This window comes from Octopus bimaculoides, chromosome 1, assembly GCF_046866305.1.
Source record: "Octopus bimaculoides isolate indiv1 chromosome 1, ASM4686630v1, whole genome shotgun sequence".
Taxonomy (NCBI): Eukaryota; Metazoa; Mollusca; class Cephalopoda; order Octopoda; family Octopodidae; genus Octopus; species Octopus bimaculoides.
The window spans coordinates 118,768,693-118,778,692 of record NC_142928.1 but is presented as its reverse complement, the minus strand read 5'-3'; the positions used below and the strand labels follow the sequence as shown (position 1 = coordinate 118,778,692).

At 33.3% G+C, this 10,000-nt stretch overlaps 1 protein-coding gene across 3 annotated transcripts in view; it reads left to right on the top strand.

Moving 5' to 3' along the window:
* The window catches only part of LOC106879743 (LIM/homeobox protein Lhx9), a 126,190-nt gene that overhangs the window by 32,487 nt on the left and 83,703 nt on the right, over positions 1-10,000 (top strand). The window contains exon 2 of one of the 3 annotated variants that reach the window (XM_089356864.1): positions 7,190-7,262. The exons of the other annotated variants lie outside the window; for them this stretch is intronic. The gene's annotated coding sequence lies outside the window, so the exon portion shown is untranslated. The remainder of the gene's footprint in view (positions 1-7,189; positions 7,263-10,000) is intronic. 3 annotated transcript variants of the gene reach the window in all.

The window sequence follows — 10,000 nt, the reverse complement described above, 5'->3', positions numbered from 1 at the left end:
ATATACGTTTGTGCGTGTGTATGAGAGAGAGTGCGTGTGTGTGCGTGTGCGTTTGTCTGTATTATGTAAACACAAACACATAGAAGCACAACATATATGGCCTTGTGTTTATGTGAAAATCTTTCTTATTGTTATTGCATTCTAAATTGAGAACGACGACAACAACAACAAGCGAAAGATGAAGGAAAACGAGGCATAGCTTCTCTCAACCGATGCATATCCTTACTGCTTTCGTAATTTTAGCTTTTAATGTCCCCCCTCATCAGCTTCTACAGGCAAAAATAAAATAGTTCATAATCATCACCATGATCATTGCTATTATTTATTATTGACAAAAATGATTAACATAATTTCTTGCATCACCATACGTTCTGAGTTCAAATTCCGCCGAGGTTAGCTTTGCCTTCTATTCTTTGAGGTCGATAAACCAAAGGAGCAGTCAAAATTATTGTTGTTGTTGTTGTTGTTGTTTTTTGCATTTGCTTCTCCTTTATTTACTCATGGGTAACAGACAGCTTCACATCCCCACCCTACTCAATACATGTGACAAAAAGATTCCTTTTTATTTTTTCATAGACGAATCTTTCGGTGAGAAGAAAAAATATCCTATAAAATAAATATATGTGTGTGTGTGTGTGTGTGTGTGTGTGTGTGTGTGTGTATTAAACTGTTGCTTTTGTGCTATTTCTTTACTTTGAATATCGTGCATTAGAGTTGTAACGTTCACATCAGCAATATAATAATTAATACCCTCTCTCTATTGAAATTCGATAAATGCATCCCATATTTTCAAAAGTACTAATAGCAAATTATGCCTAAGCGTGTAGATGTTCGTGTGAGAGAGTGGGACAAAAGACAGAGAAAGAAATTGTCAGTGCACTTATGTCTGTGTGACATACCATATAATATCGAGGTAAGCATGGGTGCTTGTTCCCGATTTAGGTTTCATGTGTGTGCGTATAGATTCTACGTTTAAGATACAAATAATATGATATTATATCTAAACTATAATATATTACATATATATTAATATATATGTTATATATATTAATATATATGTTATATATATATTTTAATATATAACATATATATTAATAAACATACATCAATGTTTACATTAAAGTAGCAAGCAGAATCGTTAGTGTGCTGGCCAAATGCTTAATTGCGTTTAGTTCGACTTTATATTCTGAGTTCAAATTCTACCGTAGTCGACTTTACCTTTCATTCTTATGGGGTCGATAAAATAAATACCAGCTGAGGACTGGGGTCAATATAATCGACTTACCCTTTCTCCCTAAATTGCTGGCCTTGTGCCAAAACTTGAAACCAATATTAATATTTTGTATATATAACATGTTTGCTTGTTATAAGTATATTCAAAAGTTATCCATAGATATATACACATGCACACACGTGAGGGTGTGAGGGTGGTGTCTCTACGGCGGATTCTATATTTATTATGAATTAAAATTAATTATTTTTTCTTCACTAAAATCTACATGAAACTCAGACAACAATCAAAGTTGCCTCTCAAATTCTCTTTAATACTCCTACACTGTCTTTCTCAATTACTCGATTATCAGTTCACTATGTCTTCCAGTGCGGCCTCTCCACTCCCCGCGTCCTCTTATAGTGCCACTACCACAAGGCCTCACCTACCCAAAGCCTCACTGTTTCATATCTGGCAATCATATTCACTGTCATTCAAACACACAGCAATGTACGAGATTTTCTAACTTGAACGGGAGACGTAACGACTCTTTTTTCTTTTTCCTGTGGCAAAATATGCACAAGATCCCCCCTCCCCCACTCTCTCTCTCTCTCTCCCACGCACACACACACACACACACACACACACAAACACACACAAACCTCGTAAGATCCGATTTTCAAAACACGCATACACGCACACATATACATATGCATACATACATGCACACATGCTTACGTACATATATACATACCCCACCCCAATATATATATATATATATATATATATATATATATATATAGTGTGAGAGAGAGAGAGGGGGAGAGAGGGAGAGAAAGGGGGAGAGAAAGGGGGAGAGAGAGGGAGATAGAGAGGGAGATAGAGAGATAGATAGATATACATACATACACATATATAGACATATATATATATATATATATATATATATATATATATATATAAATATATATGTGTGTGTATACATACACACACATACACATATATATACATATACATACATACATATATATATGTATGTATGTATACGATTAATATGCATATAAACATATACATACACACACGCGCACACATACACACACACGTATATTTCTATATATATATTGACATGTGTACACATTACATATACATATTTGTGTGTAAATGCAAGCTCAAGTTTTAATTGTAGAGATATATTTGCATATCTAATGAATGCACAGAATACGTAGTTCTCTGGCATGTGTCATGTCTGTATCTGCGTGTGTTTTTATGTACATATGTACATGTATATATGCGTGTATATATGTATATATGGCTGTACATGTATATATGCAAACATACATGCATACATACATATATACATGTGTGTTTGTGTATATACTTACGTATATATATAAATATATATATATATATATATATATATATATATATATATATATATATATATATATATATATATATATATATATATATATATATATATATATACATATACATATACATATATATATATACATATATACACATACATACATACATACATACATAAATATATATATATATATATATATATATATATATATATATATATATATATATATATATATATATATATATATATATATATATATGTATGTATGCACTTAATGCGACCATATTAGTTTCCTTATCTATTTTTTCTATCAACTTATCTGAGTTTTCACTTCACGCAAATACACGAACAGACATATATTTTGTCCCGTAAGTTCGGTACTTTATACTATCTACGAAGCTCTCAACAAGATTATATATATACATACATACATATATATATATATATATATATATATATATATATATATATATATATATATATATATATATATATATATATATATATATATATATATATATATATATATATATATATATATATATATATATATATATACATATGTATATATACATATGTATGTATGTATGGATGGATGGATGGATGGGTGCATATATATATGAATCTATATAAATGTATCTCTCTGTCTGTCTGTCTGTCTGTCTATCTGTCTCTCTCTCTCTCTCTATACATACATATATATATATATATATATATATATATATATATATATATATATATATGTGTATATATAATACATGCCTACATATACATATATACATATATATATTGAATGTTTATAAACACTAGTTTAAGATAGATAAAACGCTTCGATGCCCGTCAAACATTTGCTTGCATACTCATGTATAGGAGTGTGTATAAGCAATTTCTGCCGTCAGACACTCATACACACATATACACATGTATATATGTGTGTGTACGTATGCGTGTGTATTATATATAATAAATAGTATATATATATATATATATATATATATATATATATATATATATATATATATATATATATATATGCATATATATATATACAATATAAAACGCATGTGACTATTTCTTAGTAGATATGCAAGCACACATACATACATATATCCATCCATCCTTACATACATACATACATACATACATACATACAAACAAACATATACACGCACGCACACACACGTATGTATGTATATATGTATGTATGTATGTATGTATGTATGTATGTATGTATGTATGTATGTATGTATGTATGAATGTATGTATGCACTTACATATACTCATACGTAGAAATATATGTAGCACAAATATACATACATATTTGCTAAGGAATGTTGAATGTTGTGGGAATCCCATTGCCAAAAACCCATAGTCATTCCTTCCAACTTACGTATAATGGTAAATAGATAGTATGACAGTATCATGGTATTGCACCACAGTAGTCGTTTGTTCAGTAGTTCTGAAGCTGTAGGCGCATTGACGAATATGTCAGCTTGAAAAACCAAACATTCACTTCAACACTACACAAACACATCCTTTATCCAGTAAACACGCCGAGCCTCTTTCTACCGAGCCGCTCAACATTCTTGTATATGCAGTCAAATCTCCTTCACGAAACACCTACCATCTTTTAACAAAGATAGCGACCACATACAGGCTTCTTCGTTGGATCATGTTGTTGTAACTGCTGTTGCGCTTTATATTTTTATTATGATATCCCGTTAACAGAAATGGCATTTCGTGTCCTGCAGCATATCCTGGTCCCCTTAATGGCAAAAGACTTTAAATTTCAACTGTTATAATCCATTTAGATGTTAATAAATAGCGCAAGTTAATAAAATTCACCATTGCCAGGTCACCTCCAAGACATTAACTCTTCAATTAAATAAATACTTTTGTAGCGCTCACCATCGTAAAGACCCCTCTGTTCAAAGAACATTTCCTCTCAACAGCTTTCGCACACTGAAACTAAATAATAGCACGAGTTAACCACTGAAATGTTGTGAAAGATGTATCTTTCTATAACAGAGGCTGTTAACTCTGGGAAAGTGTCTCTTAATATAGCTTTTGCTCGAGCCAAACTTTCTATAATTGAGTAAATGGAAACTGTGTAGAAGCCTCTCCGCCGGATTATGGCTGTAATCCATTGGTCCAACTTTTTGACTAACTTTGAAGGTCTGGCTTTATCTGAAAGTTACGTTAATGGACAATTGCCAATGGAATGTTTACACTGAAATACAATTAATTAATTCAGTTAACCGGCAATCTATTCCGCCCAACGCTGTAATCACTCTACCATTTTGCCACCTTACACACATATTCTAATCGATTTGGTTATCTATTACCTGCCCTTACAGATTTGTAGTATTGGATCAATGTAAGATGTCAATATCAACACTTATGCAATATTATCGAGTAATCGATCTGTCAGTTAGTCTATCGATAAATGAAATACGTAAAACTACAGCTGCATAATGCATGGAAAATTTATCTTCGTATCCTAATGTTGTAAGTTTAAATTCCAGCAATGTACTCTTCGCTGTTTGTCAGTGTTCGTAGTTAACATGTACTTTAGGCTTCAAGAAGAAGAGAATGAGTAAGCGAAAGAGAGATGTAGTGAGATATTCTATGTCGGTGGTCATTCGACATGCTAACATTAGCAACCAAATCTTCCTTTTGTCATGACACGTTATAAACTGAGGTGCATGATGTAACCATTGGTAAGCAATGTCCGATTAAGGATGGGTCACGGGTGGAACGTTTCTGTAACATACATATGACTTCGGCTTAAACAATAGTAACACTACAAGTAACAACAGGAACAACAGCAATGCGTTAAACTTTTATATCTTTAGTCAGGAGAAAAAACTGAAAAGAAATGCATGCCACTGTTACTGTGCATTCATGTCGCATACAAAATCTATATGAAATCTGCATATAGTCCACAAAAGCTTAAGGGAAGGGCTACAGAATACCCACTGTATCGACTGCACGACTGTAATCTATTCAGAAGTTTTAACACAAGGCCACTGCAGATTACCAGGAAACAAAAGCACAACTGAATACCGTCTACTCATGAACAATAATGTTCACAAATCATTCACAACCTTCTACATATGTTAGGGATTAACACTGGGTCTCCAGCTTCTCATTCAAACCTTTAAAAACTCTACACTGACAAAACTTGCATTACAAAAGCTGGCTTTCCCTTTTTCAATTTTTCGAGTGAGAGAGAGGGAGGGAGAGAGAGAAAAAAAAAGAAAGAGAGAGAGAGAGAGAGAGAGAGAGAGAAGGACAGAGACAGAGAGAGAAGGGGAGAGACAGAGACAGAGTAAAACAGACAGATAGACAGACAAACAGAATCAACTTAGTTTAGTAGTTGAACTTTTCGCTTGACGCAAATGGACGTTAAGCTAAGGCTGTACTCATACATAACTAGATTTATTGTCTAGAGTATGAGTGGTTGCCTGTGTGCGCTTGCATCTACGTGTATATTTATTTACACACACACACACATACACACACACACACACACACACACACACACACACACACACACACACACACACACACACACACACACACACACACAAATGGATATATATGTTTATATATATAAACATATAAATATGTATGTGTGTATACATATATATAATATGCACACATATATATATACACATACACATGTGTATTTACACATAGACACATAATCATATATATATTTATTTATTTATTTATTTGCATTTTATGATGTGTGAGTTGGTGCATGTTCACACCCACAGACACTTTCACAATATAGACATTGTAGACATCTATCTAGATGAAAGTCGTCTGCTTGATAGAAAAGCCTTCATCCTACAACTGGGCCATCATTGGACTGTAACTGTTTTATCAGTCTCACTCTCTCTTTCTCTATCTCTGTCCCCCCCTCCCGGCTCTCTCTGTTTCTAAGTTTTCTTACGTCATGCTATTCAATCTCCTTCCCGTCTTATATGTGTGTGTATGTGTGCGTTTGGCCGCGTGTATATACATACATGTGTATGTATGTGTATGTATTTAGATATACACACACACAAATATACATATATGTGTGTGTGTGTGTGTGTGTGTGTGTGTGCGTGTGTGTGTGTGTGTGTGTGTGTGTGTGTATATATGCCTATATGTTTTACGTGTTTGCGTATGTGCGCGTGTATATATTTAGAGGATGATTGTTACTTGATATTCCAATAATGACTTTTAACAAGAATAATAATGGTTTCAAATTTTGCTACAAGGGCAGCAATTTTGGGGAAGGGGTTATGTCGATTACATTGACCCCAGTTTACAACTGTTATTATTTCATCCAAAAGGGTGAAAGGCAAAGTCGACCTCGGCTGAATAACGACAGTAATAATAATAATAATAATGATAATAATAATAATAATAATGATAATAATAATAATAATAATAATAATAATAATAATAATAATAATAATGATAATAATAATAATAATAATAATAATAATAATAATAATAATAATAATAATAATAAAGACATAGTAATACAGATTTAATTTATAATAAAAATTACATTAACAGTAATATAAATGATTTCCTTATTTTCCTCCAAGATATTGATTCGGTGGTTTAGGAAATCATGGTGAAGACACGCAGAAGTCCTCACCCTCATAATAAAACGGCAATGTGAGTAGTAAAAGAAATACGATATATTTGGCTATAAAATTTTATTGTAATTAAAAGAGAAATAGAAGTCTTAGGCTACTAAAATACATAACAAAAAAAAAAGAAGAAAAGAAAATACAATAAGAACCGAGATATTAACGAGTTCTGAACACCCTCTGTATTACGTGTGATGCTATCAATCATTATTTAACAGCTAAATGCAATGTGTGTATTATATTCAGGTGCGGTGTTGCTTTTAAAAACTATTATTTATTGGCAATTCATTCATTCAGGCATAACAAGAGAACCTCAATTTCAACGCCAGATCTGCTAGAAATGGCAGTTGACATTTCTCCTCCACTTCATACACCGATATATTTAATGGACAATGCAATAATAGGATATAAATGATAGTCACAGGATTGGAGTTGGGGAATGTCTTCCATCCATCTAGAAATACCTTGTCTTTATATATATATAAACACACATACATATATATATATGACGGGCTACTTTCAGTTTCCGTCTACCAAATACACTCACAAGGCTTTGGTCACCCCGAGGCTATAGTGGAAGACACTTGCCCAAGGTGCCACGCAGTGGGACTGAACTCGGAACCATGTCGTTGGGAAGCAAGCTTCTTACCACACAGCCAAGCCTGCGCCTATACATATACATATACACAGACAAAAACACACACATACACATAGACAGACAGACAGACAGATAGATAGATAGATAGATAGATAGATAGATAGATAGATAGTTAGGTAGGTAGGTAGGTAGGTAGGTAGATAGATAGATAGATAGATAGATAGATAGATAGATAGATACATACATACATACATACATACATACATACATACATACATACATGCATGTATACACACGCTCACACATGCATATCAATATGTACAACCATGCATGCATGCAAGCGTGCATATTTGTGTGTGATTTCCTGATTAGTAAGCAAGGACACCGGAAAGAGGTCCCGAATAGTTGCAACAAAGTGTACTCTACAATAGGCATCCAAAAACCAGATAAGAGTAGAAATATATAAATATTATTAGTAAACTTAATTGAAAATCAAGTGGACCGAGCAGCATACAGCTTGGTCTACGATTCACAAACAGGAACTAAATACCAAATATCTTTATTAATTAACGTGTGTGCTCGTTCGTCAAGCTCGCTTTTAGTGAAGTTTTTGTTGGATAAGTATTCATAAGTTAACGCACATTTTTTTATATTTAGAAACATAATGTGGTCCTCGATAAATACTTAACAAACCTTCATATGCTAATTTCCTTATATAGAATGCTATTCTGTAGCCCACCCACGGTTTTCTGACGTTTATACATACTTGTTTTTTCGCCTGTCACCGCACTCAGTTATGGTCTTAGGAAGTCAGAGGGAAAAATAACAGAGACAAAGCAGCGTGTTTTCCCTTTGATAGGCTAGTCCATCACTGCACTACAGAGGAATTGGGATATGTGTGTATTTCAATTTATATGTCTTAAATATATCCAGATGGATTTTGGATGATTTACAAAAAAAAAAAAAAATACACCAGTTTGGTGATCCTTCAATTTAGGATAGTACTTTCACTTTTAGTACTACTTATCTAAGCATCTATCTAAATACAATACTAAGTGCTATTGTTGTGGTGTAACCAATTCGATTATTACAAATTGTGAAATATTTTGAATTATGTTCAGTTCTATTCTTATTCTTTTACACAAATAGATGCGCACACACGTCTGTGTGTGTGCATACATACATGCATACATGCATACATATATACATAATACATACATACATACATACATACATACATTCATGCATGCTTACATATATACATACATAAATATGTACAGCGATCCTCTCTGTGTCTGTTAGTCTTTGTAACTTTCTACCTCCCAGTCTTCCTATTGTACCCGGTGGTGAATTGTGTTCTTGAGCAAAACTCTTGAAACCCGACCACTTTGAAACCCGACGTGTTATACAAGGTGCACCTGTTCAGGCAATGTCAGTTTGATGGAGGGAGGGAGTTAATGTACCGTAGAAACATTTGATCACTATAAACAAATCATTTGTGCAGGTCGTTCAGCAAGAAATTGCAAACCGTGCTCATTAAGCATCATTACGATATTTCATAGCTCGATAAAGCTATCATAACTGCGTTCCACCAATGCTACTACTGGTGATATCATCAAATTTTGAATTTATTCACAGATGATATGAACAGTAGTGACATCTAACTTCAAATCTCAGTGTTTGAATATTTCATTTATATATATATATATATATATTATTTTCTAACCCTTCCTTGGTTGCCAAAAAAAAAGTGCTTCATACTCTGGATAAGGAATTTGCTATCGACTGGTTAAAGGGCCAACATACTATTAAAGACCATTTATGTCTTTTCTTAAACACTGTATATGACAGTGTACGGACATACGTCCAATTGTTATAAGAAAAATACGCTGCTTGCGCGCGGGCGTGTGTGTGTGTGTGAGTGTGAGAGACAGAAAGAGAGTGTGTGTGTGTGTGTGTGCATGCGTGCTATATACATGCATCCAGATACAGCTCGTCATACTGACAATGTTCTGGCGGATTTGTGTGTGTGTGTGTGTGTTGTCCTTTCTTTCATTCTCTCTCACACTCATTTTCCAGTTTTCTCTTCCTTGTGTTTGCTTATATCTAATGCGCATTTGTCTGTGTATGTTTGTTGCTACATGAATGCATATATAGGTGTATGT